This window comes from Cavia porcellus, unplaced genomic scaffold (genome assembly GCF_034190915.1).
Source record: "Cavia porcellus strain 051 isolate PalLab524CR breed Dunkin Hartley unplaced genomic scaffold, mCavPor4.1 scaffold_17, whole genome shotgun sequence".
Lineage (NCBI taxonomy): Eukaryota > Metazoa > Chordata > Mammalia > Rodentia > Caviidae > Cavia > Cavia porcellus.
In genome coordinates this window covers 9,808,028-9,826,350 of record NW_026947500.1, presented here as the reverse complement: position 1 = coordinate 9,826,350, position 18,323 = coordinate 9,808,028, and the positions used below count along the sequence as shown (strand labels likewise).

The following is an 18,323-nucleotide window of genomic DNA, read 5'->3' as shown; positions in this document are numbered from 1 at the left end:
GTGTACATAGAAAATCATCCCACTCTGTGTGCATGTATATATAAACTTACACAGGCATACATATGTGCTAACATATAAAGACTGAAAGAATATACATCAAAATGTTAATTATTTTGTATTTCTGGGTTGTAGCACTAATAGGAGTATTGCTTTCTCTTTTTTAGCTAATCTTTATTTTAGGAGTTCTCTGTCATGAGCATATATATTATTTGTATACAATTAGAGGAAAACAAAAATTATTTTTTAAATTATAAGAAAATGTTCTAGAAAAACATGTTATCCAAATTTCTCAGGTTTCATAGGAAGAAACTGAGGTCCAGAGAATTTATACAGCTGGTCCAACATCCTACAGTTAGCAAATAACAAAATAAGCCCTCTCTGCACAGGATGGCATACTTTCTACCAGGACATTCAGTCACCACTATGAATATTGTGTTTATTCTCACTAACTTCACTTAACTCCATATTTCAGGAAGACTATCCTAAAACAAGCAGAATCATATACAGAGCGGTATATAAACAGAAGAAAAACACCCTGGACTTCATCTCACACACTGCATTCAGTGCTGTAAAAAAGAAAAGCAATGATCTTACCTCCTGGCATGTATCATAAGACGGGATTTCTCGTAGACTGGGACCAAATTTTTCAATTTGGAACAATTAATAGGCATAGCATAGGTTTAAAATTAGTGAAGTCATATTTTTGCACAGCTTAATTTGCTACTTTTGTGACTTTAATACATGGGAGGATGTGTGCTCATTTATAATAATTAGCTACATGTTTCCACAAACTTACAAATATTTGATTTTTTTTCAGGAATCATAACAGACTGTGACCCATAAATTCAATTTCCAGTGGTAAAAATCCGCTGACCAAAGCGGATGTTGATGACGAGCTAATGCGCCCTGTAACAATCTCTTTTGAGCATTGGGTTGACCTGAGAGTGTTCCAGATACTGCTTGACGAAAGTGGATTTTATTATTTTCCATTAGCAACTGCTACAGCAAAATGAACGGCCAGTTCACGAGGGAAATAAGAGTGTTTCCCTCTTCTCAGTAGCCTCCGCTGCAAATGTAAATGAAGCTACCATCTTCCTTCACCTCCTCCCATGCTATGCCACACCGAAATTTCTACTTGAGACTATACCTAGCCAATCCTTCCTGAGTCCGTGGCATGTCATTAAAGCACACACTGGGGGCCGTGGTGCACACCTGTAATCCCAACCTGCAGCCTGAGACAGGAGGATTTTTGTGAATTTGAGGCCAGCCTGGGACAAATAGTGAGTTCAAGGCCAGACTGGACTTAATGAGACTTAATTATTTACAGAGCTCTACTAAGTACTGGTCATTTTCCTGATATTTATATAAGAGTGAATGCAGGAGATTATAAGACAGAATGTAAGTCACAATAAAAAAATGGTCCTTTCCCTTTAAGATACCATTAAACCTTCTGGTTGGTCCTATTAGTAATACAGCAGTTGCTTCTCTGACCATTGTAGTGGCCTCCTACCCTTGGCTGTTCCTTGCATTTACACTCAAGGCTGATTTTCCTTCCACAAATTTACCTCTAGGCTTTTCACAGTCTTTCTACTTTTACCTTTTGCATCCTATAAAATTACCTTCCTTTGGCAAATGCATACATACTCATACGTGGTGAGGTACACAATCATTTAAAGAAAGCATTTTACCAAAGATTTATTGATAGAGAAAAATCCAGAGCATTACATAAAAACAAAATCGAATACACCATGCACACTCTTCTGGGTTTTTCCCTTCTTGTGTGCTAAATGAAGGTTTGACCCAAAGCATTTCCCTGACCTCGCTTCTCTTAGCACTGTCTCCCTGGGCGACCTCATCTAATTCCACAGCTTCAACATTCACCTAATAATGTGATTCCTAAATCTCTGCCTCACACCATGACCTCTCTCTCCAGTTCAAATCTGCATTCTGAGCTCCCTGCCAACCGGCTCCACTCAGAACACCCCTGACACCCCAGGCTGGGATGTAATGACAAACCCAGAAGCTGTGTGTCCCCCTCTGTTCTCTGTTACTGTGTAGGGTACCACCAGCTTCCCGCAGCAGATCAAAACGGACATCTTTCTTTCCTCAGGCCCTGTACACAACCCTACCCATTCCCCTCTGCCGTTTCACTGACGTCTACGCCCCCTTTCAGTCACCTCTACCACCGTCCTGGTTAAATGCTTGTGACAGCCCTCCCAGGTGTGACCACAGCCCTCTGGCTGACTTCCCTGCTTTCGGTGTCTCTCCACTGTAACTCCTTGCATGCATTGCTGACACATTAGTACAGTTCCTAAACCGCGGTCTGTTCATGTCTTCCCATCCCTCAGAAACTGTCAACAGCACTGCCAGCTTAGAGGAGAAAGCACAGGCACAGAGGATGCTTTCTGTGGTTTGGTTGTTGTGACCTTGTTAGCCTTAGGATCACTGATACCTCTGAGCATACCACATTTCAACTAAGGAGATGGCCTGCGTTGACAACACAGGCTGTTTATTCTCTTTTTCCTATTTTTTGCATGTTACTTCCTCACATTGAAGACCTTTCTGTATGTCTGTCTGTCTGTCTCTTTCTGTCTTTCTGTCTCTCTCTTTCTTTTCTTTCCTGTCTTTCTCTCTTTCGTACTGGGGATCAAACTTGCAACCTCGCGCTTGCCAGGCAGGCACTTACGCCACTGAGCTAAATCCCCAGCCCTGACTTTTCTTTCTTAAGAGTGATTTCTTCACAAACCACCCTACACATCTGGGCTCGAATACCATTGAAGACCTGCTGTGTGTTCTCCCTTACATGCAAGTTTCACACTGTAGCAATCAGCTAAATCTGAGCTCATGAGATACTCTTCCACTTCACACACAGTGTGAGGACCTGTCAAAGGCCACTACCGTCTTTCTCCCCAGTCTTTAGGTTACACTGTCAGACACCTTATAAACCCCACACCACACATACCCGTTACTGTGTAAGCATTTGGCTACCTTTTCAATTTTTTGTTTTTATTAGTACATATTTGCAGTACATAGTGATGACATTCCTTGTGGGCACCTGGGACACGCACGTAACATGTCTCAGTTTCTTTTTCATTCCCTTGCCCTTTCCCCATCTCTTGGTCTCCTTTTCCTGAACCATTTGAACCCAACTGGTGTTGCATAATAGACTCAGGATCAAGCAACCTTGCAGAGAGTGCCAAAGCAAAGTCTGTTTCTATGTGGGGCTTCCACAGTTACATTAGCCACTGCATAACTCCCCAGTTAAAGTATCAGTTATCCAAAGGAACAATGCATAGCTGACAGTCTAGAACTTCGGAGATGTATTTGGAATAGCCACAAAGATCCAAATTTTTGGATGATCTAAGGCTTCTAAGAATTGTGTCCATAAGTACACCAAACTTACATTCAATTTATATAAGTGATTCTCAAACCACTCATTCAAGTGACATCACATTTGTGATGCGTCCCATAAACCAGAATCTAGAAAAGAAAGAACATTTGGTATAATGGTATTGTACAACAAATGCAACATCCCCTCATCTGATGTGTAATCCCCTACTTCTCTTTACCATTATACTTTAGCCTCTCTTCTTGTCCAAACCTTTGAATTCCCCACCCTTTTCTCCAAGTTGTTATGTAGGAGAATAATACTGCAAATATACCCTCTCGGACTTTACCCTATCTCTTTGTTTTTATCCACCATTATCCTAACTATGGAGGAAGCAGAAGATATATTCCTCAGTAAATGAATCAAGGAAATAATGAAGATGTTGGATTGTCTTCTCTATTTTTGCTTACTTAGAAAGGGTAAATTCACCTGAACAGGGAGGGGGCTTATCTGTAGAAATCTTAGAATTGCTTCCAGACAACCAGAACAAAAAGAAAATGTAGGCCATCTTTATACTAGGATAGGGGACTGGTGGAGAAAAGTGGCCAGAGAACAGCACATCACATGTATTTCCACTTCGAGCTTTAAAGGAATAGACTCGAACTGTATCTAATAACTGACATAAACCCCAGGGGATCAGTTACCTTAGTTTGGTGTCTGCCACAGTGTGGCCCAGGACTGGGCTGCACAGACAGCAACTGGGAAAATTCTCAACTAACATCAAATAATAGCAAATGACATGGGAGGACATTGTTCTTTATTAATTCTCTTTCAATTCTTACCTTGGACTGCACCAAGGTAAGATCTTCAGTGATTGTTACTGTATCTAAACTTCTCCAATACTTACTTACTAATCTTTTTAAACTACGATCGATAAAAGAGTTCGTGGTACTGCACAGAAAACAAAACTTAGCTAGAATTAATTGGATTTTTTCTTATATTCTTTGGATTTATTTTTAGGATTATCATATTCCTAAAATGATTATAGTGATATGAAGATTTTTATTCATATTTATAATATACTAATGTAAAGAAAATTCTGCCCCATATGTTTCTTTTCTAAAATGTCAATATACAGTATAATTACAATTAATGTCACAAATGCAGTCTCTACAGAGATGCTGAGATAGAGTTGAGGGTACAAAGATTCATTCAGTATCAACACCCATGAAGGGAAGGAGGAGGAAAATTCCTGCAGTGCAGGCTTGACAGGTGTTTGGCAGAAACTAGGGAACAAGTGAGAGAGTGCCAGTGGCTTTTGCACTGGCACTTCGGTCAGTCACAGGATACTGGATCCTCTAGAAGGAAGGAGACTTGGGTGCACAGATCTGCAGCTAAGGCTGATCCTGGAGAGTGCTATTAATCACACACTAGCACACACACAGACACACACAGACACACACACACACACACACACACACACACACGTGCACACTCAGCCAGAAGTCTTTCCATGAAAAGCAATCCAAGCACCATGTCTCCGTATGCTTGTGGAGACAGATCATTAAATGACAGATCATTAAAAATCTTTTCTTAAATCTTTCTTTGAGTCTCAGTTCTCTCATCTATAAATTGGCCTGAGCTGGACTTACAGACTTCAATCATTATTTTGAAAAGCTGTAAATATATTATTCTCCACAGGCATTGATTCATGAATTATTTTAAAAATACGACCTTTAATCTTTTAAAACTAGGAACTAAGAGTGAAGAGAACATGTTTCCAGTGGAACAGTATTGCAGTGGCTATGCCTTCAAACTAACCAGGTTAGGTCCCCACTTTCATTTTGCAAAAGTCACTAAAAAAAGGAAAGAAAAGAGGGGAAAAGAGAGAGGGGGAGCAGGCGAGGAAGAGAGAAAGTGGGAGTAAGGGAGGAGGAAAGAGGGGAGGGAGGGAGGGAGAGAGAAAAGAAAAAAAAAGGGAGAGGCAGAGAAAAGATATATTCCTATTCAAGATTTCAGAGTAAAAGGGAAAATCCCTAGGATCACAGCCAATTGTCTTGGGAAAAATTTTTCTTCCTGATCTATTTTTGGCAGTCAGCTCAACTTCATGCATCATTGTTTTACTTATGGCATGTACAGTAGCCAGAGAGAAACCCGTAATATCTTTCCTGTCTGGTGGGAATCTTATATTCCTATGCACAGTGACAAATGGCCTGATCACAACATTTTTTTTCCTGCAGGCATTATAGTGTTTTAAATATCTCTGAATCTGCGGAACACATTTAAAAGGAATAGGACTTACAACACACCAAGCACAGTAACCATAGTACAGATTAGCACAGATCGTCCAACAGTTTGGTAGCATCATTTTTAGAGTCTATCAGTGAACACAAAGCTATGAAGGGTGTGGGATATAGAAAAACAAAGGATATCCAGGCTAGAGAAGTACTCAGCTTGAGGAATTTTTTTCCTCCTAAAGTATATTACTCAAAAACCTTAAGCAAGGGCAGAAGTGAGATGGCATTGTGGGGGGAAAAAATTGTAAATGCTTAAGTAAGTTTAAGATTTTCACTGCCTTATTCTTTATTTTCATTTTAACCTTCTAGAAAAGGTAACGCTTTCTGGTAGTAGCTTGCGCCTCACACTAATTCACTGCTTCAGTTGTTTATACTTTAGTGGAGATTTTTCAAAAACATGAACTCTTCCCAGGAAAATATCTGTGACATTAAAAACTGACTCACGTTTCCTAGTTTTTCATGAAACAATGACATTTTTTTCCCTCTGATGCTCTCATCTAACTCCACAGGAAATTTTACTACCAAGCCACTTTCATCTCTTTCCCGGTTTGAAGATAAATGATCCTTGGTCTCCTTTAGACCTGCATAAATCACAAAGCAATCTACTAAGACATGCCTGTGGCACGCAGCTTCAACTAGAATCAAAAGGACAGTCAAGAATATCCATCCTGCTTACCCGGGGTGTAACCCAGGCAGGGTAATCCAAACACTGCGCACCTTTTCTTATACATACAAAGCATGCCACAAAGAAGTCGTTGAAAAATATGAATCAGCTCATCTCAGACAAAAAGTCCCCCGAGCACAGTGAGCTTCTCCTCTGGGCAACTGCAAATTGTCTGCCCTTCCTCAAAAAACATGGCCTGCTAGAAACCGAATTCTTACAAGTACTGCGTTGATAAAGAAATTCATTTTGTTGGGGAATTTTTAAATTATTCTTTATTTGTTTCTTATTATCATCAGCATTCATGAAACCCAAGAAGTGGAATACAATAAACACATCACCCCCCCATCCTGCATCCTGTGTCTCTGTTTGAGCATGCATCATTCTCCAAAGGACCACACAGAGCAGAGATACAGTTCTCCACCCCTCTTTTTTCACTTCACAAAAGCATTTTCTTTGTTGCTCCATCTTCAGATGTGTCATTTTTAAGGGACAAATTGTCCCACGTAATTGTATTTACCTCCACACAAGCTGTTGGATTGTGAGTCTTTAGGAGGCAGCATAAAGTCCAGGCTCTGCAGTGTAATTGGATCTGAGTCTGAGAGCCGGAACCTCGGGCTGATAACTCTGTGTCTCCCAGCCTCCGATTCTATCTGTATATTAAAATGGGACTCACGCTAGCATCTCTTTCCAAGGTTTATATAAGAACTGAATAGGACCCAGCAAGAAAAGCCCTTAGGGTCATTCACGTGTCATGCAACTGCACAATAGATGCTGTTTTTGTTATTTATTAAAAAGGAAAGAAAGAAATTCACTTTTTAGCGGATACCATTATCCAAGACGATATAGGAAAAATACTGCAATTTATTCAGAGGGGTAAAATCCAAGCTGTAGTTTGTACATTGTTATGCAACGTCCCTGCCCAAGTCTTGTCATCCCCAGCAGGAGGCTCCTAGCCAAAGGGCTTGCCGCAGCAGGTGATGGTATTGGACCCTGAGCTTGAGGCTTGCACCATGAAGCAATGGAGTCTGCTATCAGCCCAGTCACCCAAAACCACAACACTGAAAGGGAAAAATAGACATTAACTTAGTCCAGCTGCCACTTTGGGCCCAAAGAAAACTGAGGCCTGGGGAAGGCCACAGAAACAACAAACAGGGCCTGACCTCAGGCCAGCAGCTCACTTGTCTTTGTTCATGGCCTCTGCTTTGCTGCAAGTCTGGCCCTGTTCACAGCATACTGCGGATCTCTACAGGAATTCATGTCAGAAACTTAACTTCCCAGCCCGAAGCTTTTCTCCATCTCCTTGTTCTGGGTGAGGTCATCTTCTCTGGAAATCCCTATGATTTCTCTCTGCCAGCCCTCAGCCGGGCACACAGCAGTGAGGTCAGCATGTAAAGCACTAACGAGTGAAATCTTTGACTGAGCACAAACAAAGCCACATTCAAATCTAGAATGTTATTTCCTTATACTCCAAAAATATGATGAGTTCATCAGGTTCTTTATTTACTTGCTTTTCCTTTTTTCCCAGTAGTCTTGTATATCTGGGTGTGTTTAATTATTCAGTCCTTTCCTCCAGCACTAGAAAGACTACAGTTTTTCAAACAGATCATTTCAAGGTAGTTACACTTGACTTAAAACAGCAAGTCCTCGGTATCTATTCTCAAGAAGACAATCATACCAAGAGGTTTTTTTAAAGTAGGAATAAGTTTCTGACTTACAGTTTATCTACAAACCAATCACTACTGTTAGAGAATAAAAACAAATTTCTGATAAAATTTATCACCTGATGTAATCTTTACAAAAACTATATAAATGGACTGGCTTCTGCCCAGTTGACTGGCTTTACCCCGTAGGCGTCTGTAGCATTATTTTTATGTAGCAGCTTGTTAAAGTAACATACTTTAGGGTTTTGTTTTGTTTTGTTTTTTGTACCAGGAAGCGAACTCAAGAACCCAGCCAGCCACTTATGTTGCTGAGCTATATCCCTGGCCCCAGCTCTGTCTATTTTTGACAGACACCCCAAGTTAATTGATCCATAAATTTTTTTAAGATTTTAAAGAAATCAACTTTATAAGTTTCTCTCTTTCTTTTTTGTTTGTTTGTTTTTGTCTTTTTGAGACCGAGTTTCACTATGCAGTCCATGATAGCCTTGGGCTTATTTTGTAGCCCAAGCTGGTCTCAAACTTCAAAAATTCTCCTGCCTCAGCCTCCCAAGTGCTGAGATAACAGGAGTACACTATCACATCCGACAATAAGTTTCCACCTCCTTTATTCACCAACTCAAATTAGCTTAGTTGAGCATTGCCAAACAGAAACAAATAAAGATGACTTGCAATTACCGAGCTCTACTATGGGAACAGGTACTTTGAAAATGGCAGACAGTTCTTGGTTCTCCTTGAAGAGACTAAACATTAGCAAAGTATACTGAGGTTTCAACCCACATAAATTTTCCACAAATTTCAAAAAGGTATTGACTGAATGAGTAAGATGTTCACAAGCCTTACGTGTTCTTTTTATAAGAGCATTAGGTTTGTAGGAAAATCTTCTTTCTTGTGCTTATTCTTCAGGAGATTCAGACTTTTCCCTTCCCATAGGCTCCATCTTCTCTGCCATGTAGAACTCCATTTCTATTACCATCCAACTCATAGCCAGGGGAAAGACTCTCTGACCTGCATATTATAAATCAAATCAATGCACATCTACCATGTAACCAGGGTGTGCACAATATGATACAAGTTGCTATGAAAAATACAAAGACGTGTCCCTGTCTCCCAGGACTTACAATCTATATCATATTTTTGGGGGACCGTGACTAAGTGGGGTTCAACAAATGAGCTCACTGGAGACAGGACAGAGAACGGCCTGAGAACACTGGTGCACTCTGTGCCCGGCCCTTCCACTGCCTGGCCAGAGCAACCCAGAGCAGGTCCCCGCTTGGACAACCCAATTTCTAAATGTTTTAAATAGTAGTTACCTTCACAGACTTCTCGCTTTGGGCCAAGCTAAGTACACTCAATCTTTGCCACACCTTTATGAAGCGGGTATTACAATTCCTGATTTACAGATGTGGAAACTGGTACTGACAGGTTAAATTGTTTAAGATTAAATCAATTTTATTTACTTATTTATTGGGTGGCACTGAGGGTTAAACCTAGAGCCTTGTGCATGCTAGGCAAGTGTCCTGCACACTGAGCTGTCTCTCCAAGATGAAATCACTTCTAAAAGGTGGCAAAGAAGAAATATGAACTCAAGACAAAAGTAAATGCCGACCTGCTCAATCAGAATGTAGAGACCTACTTCATCAGTATACTTATTCTACCTCCAGTGTCATCCATGTCTGACAACCTTCCATTCAGGAAAACCAGGCTCATTGAAAGGAAACAGAAAGAAAAGCTTCACAATGGAACATAAACCTTAGTCAGAACCATCAACGCCCTCTCTTTTAATATTGTTTACATTAAGCTATAACATGAAATGGTGTTGCCCAGAGTTGTACTAAAGATATACTGTACTGTTGTAGTCAGGGGTTGTACACAGAGAACAACTCAGGTCAGGACATGGAGTTTATAATATTTTTATAATGGTCACCGGAAGTTAACACAGGAGAATGCAGGAAATCTATCCGCAACACCAACGACATAGATTATTTAAGTCAAGAGCCTAAACCCCACGACAATGTCCCACATGAGTCCAGATAAAAACCCAGAACTCAGGACAACGCCTCCACGAGTCCAACTGGAAGTCCAGGACCCACAAGGACTCACGCCAGTCTCTTTTACGGATTCATGCCGGGAAGACCCAAGGGTCAGTGGTGGAAGCCAGAAAGTCCATGCCAACAGGAAAAAGGAGCTGTGCTAGTGGGATGAGGGTTCCACACTGGAGCTGAGAAGTCATACTCACAACAAAGAGCGGGGCTGTCCTGAAAGGAACCACAGCTGTCCTCAGCGACACAGAGGCCCCGAGCTCCTCCGACAACAAGCACAGTCGGGAACGTGCCAGGAAGCAGCGTGACGAGTTCACCCTGGAGACCAGGCAGCACAGGTCTTCCCCTCCGGAGCCAGGAAGCAATGCTCGATGTGAAGACCAAAGCTTCTCCAGGAGAACCAACAGCTCAGACAGCAACTCGTAGGAGAACCAACAATGCCTCCATAACACCTCAATCCCTCTCCAACACCTCTCTTCTCCACCTATTTATCCTGGCAGCCCTCCTCAGGTGGAGCATCTTCTCTCAATGCATGCTGATGTAATCCAGCTGGCGTTAAGTTGACCACTAGTTATGGAACCATAACATGTACTAAATATAAAACTAGCCCAATTAAGTTTTAAGAATTTTCTTCTCCAAATTCTGAATGGAATGTGTAAATTAATTAAGCTTTGGTGCTATAAACTGGAGATAATCAGTCTTAACCTGCTGAAGAGCCTCTATGTCATCCTGCAGTCAGAAAGCACCAAATAATCAAGCACATCTCACATATTAAAAGACACATAACATTTTATTATAAAATAACACTACTTTCATCCAAATGGCTAAATAAAGGTTGCTGCTCGTTCTTGACATTTTTTAACTCAGTATGAGATCTGGAATTAATAATAAGTTTCCAGGGCCCATAAATTCCTCTGCTACCAACTAAGCTGGTGATGCTAATGTCAGAGAAAACGCTTGCCCATTCAATTTTAAAATTGATTATTTCTGCCAACCTAGGTAACATAGCAAGACTGTGTCTCCAAAAAAAATTGATTATTCCTAAAGGATAATTCAGTAATAATAGCAATTATGCCACTTGTTTTTTAATACTAAGAGGTGAATTTTGCTTTTCGACGAGCCTGGATTCATCTGTCAGCTTTTTAGCATACTAGCAAATTATGTAACCTCTCCAATCCTCATGTGTATATACCCTTCTCAAGATCATTGTAAAAATCACCCAAAGTACTGCTTTGGCACAATGTCTGGTACACAGCAGAGGCTGTTTGATGAAAAGTAGTTATTATTAACAGCTGTTTACAGAAAAGAAAAAATAAGGTAATGAGGATTAAGTCTGGGCTTCTCGAAAGAACAAGGCCTGGCTTACACTCAGCATCTCATCCATCACAACACCATACCCACACTGTGGGCCATTATCGCATATGGTTCCAGCTCTGCTGGATGAATGGGATGGATTGCTCAATAGGAATTGCTGTGTTTTTATGTTTTAAGTGCTATTTTTCCCTGAGGCTTTCAGCATGTCACCGTATTTCAATAACAAGTGGCTCATGTGTCTCAAAAACCAAGCACTGAGGATCACTGTCAGAGTCTGTTTATTCTTGAAAAGGTCACCCTCCTGGGGAGAACCTTATTTCTCCTTCGGGCAGTGTGCAGCAATATAAAGTTTGGGTACTCACTGCCAAGCTGTTCCCAGCTCAGTCATGTTCGGAGTGGACTCCTGAGCTTGGCACCATGGCAGGCAGCACAGCAAAGCACTCACGGTCCTAAAATACAGTCATGTGGTACCAGGAGACACATGCACTGAACAGTGTTATTCCTTGAGGAAAGACTTGAGATTTTGCTCTTTGGTCTCTTGAATACTGCTGGAAAAGTCTCTTTCTGCTTTGTGGTCCCAAGATTACTTCAGCTGCTTCTCCCAGTGAATAGTAGCTCACCACCGAACTCCCCATGCTGGGCAGAACAAGACGCATGGCTGTTCAGCTTGTCATTTGCCACTCCTTACTGTCTGGGTTGCAAGAGTCACCTAGGCACTCTCAGGTCTCCCTGTCTGCAGAATAACAGCAAAACAGAACAACAAGAAGAAAACTATGTTGTCTTTAAGACGCCCATCTCAGCTCTCAAGCTCTGTAATTCTATTACTGTCTTCCCTTTCAAATATACCTCTTTGTTATGCATTTCATTTTTTCTAATGATGAATAGTGTGTAATACAATTAATAATAGCTACTTAGAAGATATAATTAAGTTTATATATCATTTTCTACAACTAATATGCAATGAGTTTTAATTTTATTCATAATTACTAACTTCAGGATTTTTTAAAAAAAACTCTGTACCTTAAGTGGGAATATTACACCATTTTATAACCTCTTTTTGTGTTAATAAAACAACATAATAAGACACCACCCACGCAGATGATAAACCTCATTCCATCACCAAGAAGTATAATTAGCAAATTAAAGAGTTGGACTCACACTTATATCACTGAGGTTTTGTTTTCATTTAAGTAAAGCCTCTGACCTAAATCATACTGACTATAATATGGTACTAGGTAAACAAAACCCTGTATGTCTTTAGCAACTATGCTTTATTTTCCCATTTTGCATTTCTCAACATGCCATCTAGGTTTTGTTTACACTTCGATTTGATTTAGTCAAGATTTTTCTTCAATATAATGTAGTATCTTCTGAAAATAGAAGTACAAGCACATAGATAATGTGTGGATGCTTATTCACAACAAACACTCCCTTGTGTCAGCTTTTGCTGTTGGCGCATAAATAGAAATATTGGTGCTTTCAATTTAGAGAACTTTAACCTTTTCCTATGCCTTCTGAAAAGTGTCTTGGAAAGAAAGACCATTGCCTTAATTCAGGGTTCGCTGACTGTTTCTGGAAGAGCAGGACATAAAGCTCCCAGTCAGCATGCATTCTCTATAAGACAGGCACTGCTGCAATGGGAGAGGGACATAACCTCTTATAAAAAGTGCTCCCTCAGATCTAAAGGTCATCTCACCAGTCTGGGAGGCCTAAATATATGGAGAGAGATAGGCAGAGTGAAGTTCAAGTGTTGACTGCCATTTACTAGTTATGTGACCTTGGGCAAAGCATTTAATCTTTGCAGAGGTCTATCTCTCCATTTGTAATATGGGTGAAATATTGCCCACTTCATAAGAGTCAAGCAGAAATCAAATAATCATGTAATCACAAAACATGGTGGCACCTAATCACTGAGGGACACTCAGTTATTGTTATTGCTATCACTGGTATTTCTATTATTATTACCATTATTGTTATTATTATTATTATTATTATTATTATTAAACTGAGAAGACTACTCATGGTCTTGACCATAACTTTCAGTCAGAAGCATTAATTTCCCCCAGAAAGTTCTTCTGTGGACAGGGTAAGGGAATTAGCGCTCAAAGACAGAGAGAAAACAGCATCCTTGAATGGGTACCTTTGAAAGATGCTCAAAACAGTCTTTCTATACCTGCCAGAAGCTGCATTACTACCCACCAGGCTTGTCTCTGCTCTTAGGTACTCACTCCATTTCTGTTTCCATGCCAACCTTCCTAATGTACTTTGTGCCTCTCCTCTATTAGTCATCAAACACCCTAATTCAATGACAGATAAGGTGGGGATATCCCATCAGGTCCCTGCTTCTACAACTGGGAGAAGAGATGGATTAAGAGGTGGGATTTAAACAGAGACTGAGCCACAGCAAACAAAACACACACTCATACGCAGCAAGCACACACACTCCCATTCACACTGTTGCTCTTCAGCTAAACATACCCAGCTTGGTTTCTGCTATCAATTTTCATGATGCTACCCTCAGACTACACTCAAACCTCTGTGGCTGTCTACCGCTTTCCAAATCCTGACCATATGTATATAGAATCTCCAGGCTCTTTTATTACAACTAAAGATGATTAGTCTCTTTCATAAGATAAATTTCTATCACAAACTCCAGAGGAGTATCATAACACAAAGTTCTGAGAATGCCTTACATTTATTACAAAGTGTGTGTGAACCCAAAGCCAAGAAACAGATCTCTGATGTATTTATCCCATCACTGGGAAAAAATACCCAGCACGTGCCACTTAAAAGAGAAGACGGGCTTTGGTCCCTGGTTGGCTCCAAGGCAGAAAAACATGGTAGAAGGGTATGGCTGAGGAAAATTGCTCAGCCTATAGGAGCCAAGAAGAAAGGAAAGACAGACACAAAGATAGAAGAAAAGGAACTGGGGAGGAATCAAGGAAGAGAATCGCCTTTCTAGGTGACCTGCTTCTACAGTGACCTGCTTCTCCAACCAACTCCACCTCCTAACAGCCCATGAACTCATCAACAGATTACCATACTGATGAGCATGGCACCCCCATGATCCAATGGCCTCTGAAACCCCACCTCTGAACACATGAAGCTTGGGGGAACATTTTATATCTAAACCATAACACCCAAGTTCAGTATCTTCTTTTTATTTTAGTTGGTCTTGGACAGTAGGTTGGTATTAAGACAACTACTTTGTGGTCAGTATTATTTCAATCATTATTCTATGTTACTTTCCCTTTAAGCAACGTATTATAAGTTCAGTAACTGCCCTGGGACAGTTTTACAATTGAAATAATTTTAAATCATAGAATTAACCTGCTAGGCAAAAGTACAGTTTTTCAAGGAGATTTCTAAGGCTTTTTGAAAATGCTTATAGGTTTAAGAATGACATGCATTATCATTTAGTCAAATATGACCCAAAGGTGCTTTAAGTCTTTCCTTTTGGGAATAAATATATTGCCTTTGTCTACGTTCAGTATCAACAGCATCCTCTGCTTCAAGAATTTTGATACAAAAAAAAAAAAAAAGAATTTTGATACATTAACCATAATTTAGGAAAAAAAGTCTAGACAGTGTTTGGAGATTAAATGGAGTCTCATTTTGTGATTGTTTATCAAATGCCTTAGCCAATCAAATTTTAGCCATCCCTCTCCATTTGTTTTGATGTTAGAATAAAAACTTTTTAAAATCAATTACTGTTCAAATATAACTTCAAACAGATTTCAAAGAATCCAAGTACATTCAATAGCATTTGGGAAGAACCAGTTTCTCACTTCCTATTGTAGCCTCTTGCCTCTGCACTAACTCTAGTTTGGCAGGATTTTATAAGTGTAATAACTGCACTTTTACAATTAAAACAGCAGTATATTCAAACATGTACCCATACTTAATGTAGGCAAACATGCCCATGCAACCTCGCTAACCCTGAATTCTTCAGTCGATTATCCAGTCTTTGTGACACGGTTTTATTCTACTACTGACCTGAGTTATGCTGCCATTATTTGTCAAATACTGGGAATTTCCAATTGTTTTCCTTCTTTGTGAAGACAATGGGTCAGAATGTTTGAAGCTTAGGTTATCTCAGAAAAAGGGACATATGGTCCAAGAAAGAAGCAAGCATCCTGTTCTGCAGGAGAGAAGGTGTGACAGAAGGCATGCCTAGGGCACCGAGTACTGAGGGTCGGGGAGGCCAGAGCAGCTGTCATCTGGTAGAGAGGATTCCAGTGATGCCTCATCCTAGATAGCCTTGGTTAAGCACTGACTGTGTGCAAATATCCTGCCAAGCACCTGTGTGCCCATTTCATACTCTGACACAAAAGCCTGCATGAGCCCTCTTTTACAAAGAGGAAATGAGTTTGGAAAGGCCATTTAGAACTCTAGAGTCCATATGCACACCCAAGGCTGCCTGACTTCAGAGACTATGCTCTGGGTTTAAACCTGCTCTTAGACCAAAAGCAGTGCTGTGAGATCTGTAGGAAGCTTCCAACTTTTCAAGCGATTTCCAGCCAATGTCCCCTGGTCAGTCTCTGCAACACTTTGAGCCACCTTTGAGTGGAGTGTGGCCTTGGCTTCTCAAACCAGGAAAATGTCAGCAGTAGTGTGGGCAGCCTAGAGGCATTTCTTCAGGTTTTTTCCTCTAAATAATTACTGTAACGAATGCAATTTGCCATTTCTGGCTCCTCACACTTTCCGCCTCGTGTTTCTTTTTGATTACTTATGATTATCATAATTAACATTTATTGGACATATCACTGTGCAAAAAATAGAGGAAGACAGACACGCCCACCTTTTTTGGCTCATGATCCAAATATTTAGATTACAAACACAACGTTTTTGGCATGTTAATTTTGTATTAAGAAATAGAGAATTTTCAGGAAATGTCAGATGCTTATTTTAGGATCAGAGTAAGGAGCAATTCACCCCACACAAAGATTTGAACTTGACAAGCAAGGCCCTGTCCACCAACACACATGCGAGGAAAGCAGGGTCAAGGTTTCTTCCTCAGCACAATTGTTAGACGATGGGCATGTTTAACCCTCAGTAAAGCAGGAAGGGGCAGGGCTGCTGATCATTGTAGCCATCAGGGCACGAGGCCAGAGACATTAACAGAAGTCTCTGCTTACCATTCCTTATAGTCACAGATAAATCCAGCGCAGATCCCTTTGCTAGACTTTTAGGAGACACAAAAATAACATAATTAATCTACTTATTCTCCTTTCACAGTCTATAGAATAAGATTGGGAGCACAGAAAGTAAAAAAACTCACTCTAGTGTACTCACATCCACACTCTCTGCCCAGATTCTCTTTTAAAGACAGAATCTGAAGCCCAGGTGCACAGCATTTCCCATTTAAGAAACTGCCAGTTTCCTATGACATGATATTGAAGCCCACAAGATGAAAGAGCACACTAAATACTTGACAGTATTTTTTTTTTTTAGTTAATAGTATTCAACCTCCAGAAATATGAATTTCCTGAAGGCAGGAGTGAGCCCCATCTCTGAGGTGACATTGCATAACAAACACAAATTTCCACTGAAAGCCGACTATGCACTTCAACGAGCCAGAGTACAGAAAGTTTTATTAATGATCCAGGAGCAGCCATGTGTGTTCAGTCTGCGTGAACCATGGGGCAGAAGCGAATTTTAGTCTAGCACTTTCATTCTAAAGTTAAATGGGAAATCATGTGTATTATCCACGGTTATGCAGTTGGTTAGTAGCAGAGCTAGAGTATAAATACAGATTTTTCATTTTGGGTCGCTTGATTCAGAGTCCTTGCTAACATGTCATGGATTCCATGCTTTTTAAAGCTGCAACATGAAATATGCAGGAATCAAGATGAAAACAACGCAGCAATCCTCAGATCACCAAGCTAGTAGACTGGGAGGTGGAGGCCCGGTGCACTGATCATGGACAGCCCCTCGTGAACCAAGATGTCTCAGCAGAAGACATTCCTGCCAAGCCATCTGAGCCTGGAGGAAAGGTCCCATTAGGATGGTCTGAAACTGCATCTCATTAGTTGTTCAATATTTTGACTATCATCTCTGTTTACTGAGAGATCCAGAAGGTTGCTGAGCATCACTGAATTTATACACAATATCAATTTCAGTTATACTTGCAAGAGGCAACGTTTGCAGCTTATAAAGGGCAAAATATGCAAGTAATATAGAGAAAATGTTAAAACTGCTCTTAAGAAAGCAACAAACAACCCCCTTCTAGCTGTCTTAATTTTGTTTTGCCATAGCTATAAATCCTGACTACCTAAGCACAGAAAATCTGACAAAAATAGCTTTTTTAATGTTTGCTTTATAGTCTCAAGTAACTAGCTAAACCACTTAAAGGGCGTGCTCTTTCCCTTCTGTTCATCACATAATTCTGGCACCTTGTTTACTGTGCTAACTGGGGAGATAAAAAGAAAAAACCACACCTGATGCTTGTAAACCGGTTATTCAACTGAAAAAAGAAATCATCTAATCTCTTCGCCTATTGATGACATTACAAACTCCCACTGCACTGTAATAAATACTATATGTGTCAATTGGATTATAAGACAGCTTAGAATCTCTGCCCTTGGCATGTGGTATTGTACATCAGACTTAAATTTCCCCACCTAATTTGCTACAGTGAAGCTGCAGTATTATAATCTAAGGAAGATAGGTTTTTTAATCCCCCTTTAAAGACACACCCACAATCTTGGCAAGAGCCCTGATAGCAGGAGTCTTTAGATATGATGTCATATTTTGCATAAAGATTACTTCTGCACTGATATGCAAATGACTTTTTAAGATGGATAACTACATAAATTTAGCAATTTATGGCATTTATCGTATCTTGTGCTTTGAACATAAAGTTGTCTTTTTCTCTAAACTCTACTTGCCTAATACTTTTTCAAATGACACATTATTAACAATTACTTTGACTTATGGATGAGTGTAAAACATGTAATATATGGTATAATATGCGCATGAGCAAGGATGATCTGTGCCTTCTGAATCGGTTACTATGGG

At 40.2% G+C, this 18,323-nt stretch overlaps 1 long non-coding RNA gene across 1 annotated transcript in view; it reads right to left on the bottom strand.

Annotated features, from left to right (window-relative positions):
• Positions 1–6,127: 6,127 nt before the first annotated feature.
• The window catches only part of LOC134470840 (uncharacterized), a 158,056-nt gene continuing 145,860 nt past the window's right edge, over positions 6,128–18,323 (bottom strand). Inside the window, exons 3-5 of the long non-coding RNA XR_010040001.1 lie at positions 10,187–12,036; positions 8,791–8,955; positions 6,128–7,347 (exon numbers count right to left, since the gene is read on the bottom strand). This is a non-coding gene — a long non-coding RNA (uncharacterized LOC134470840). The remainder of the gene's footprint in view (positions 7,348–8,790; positions 8,956–10,186; positions 12,037–18,323) is intronic.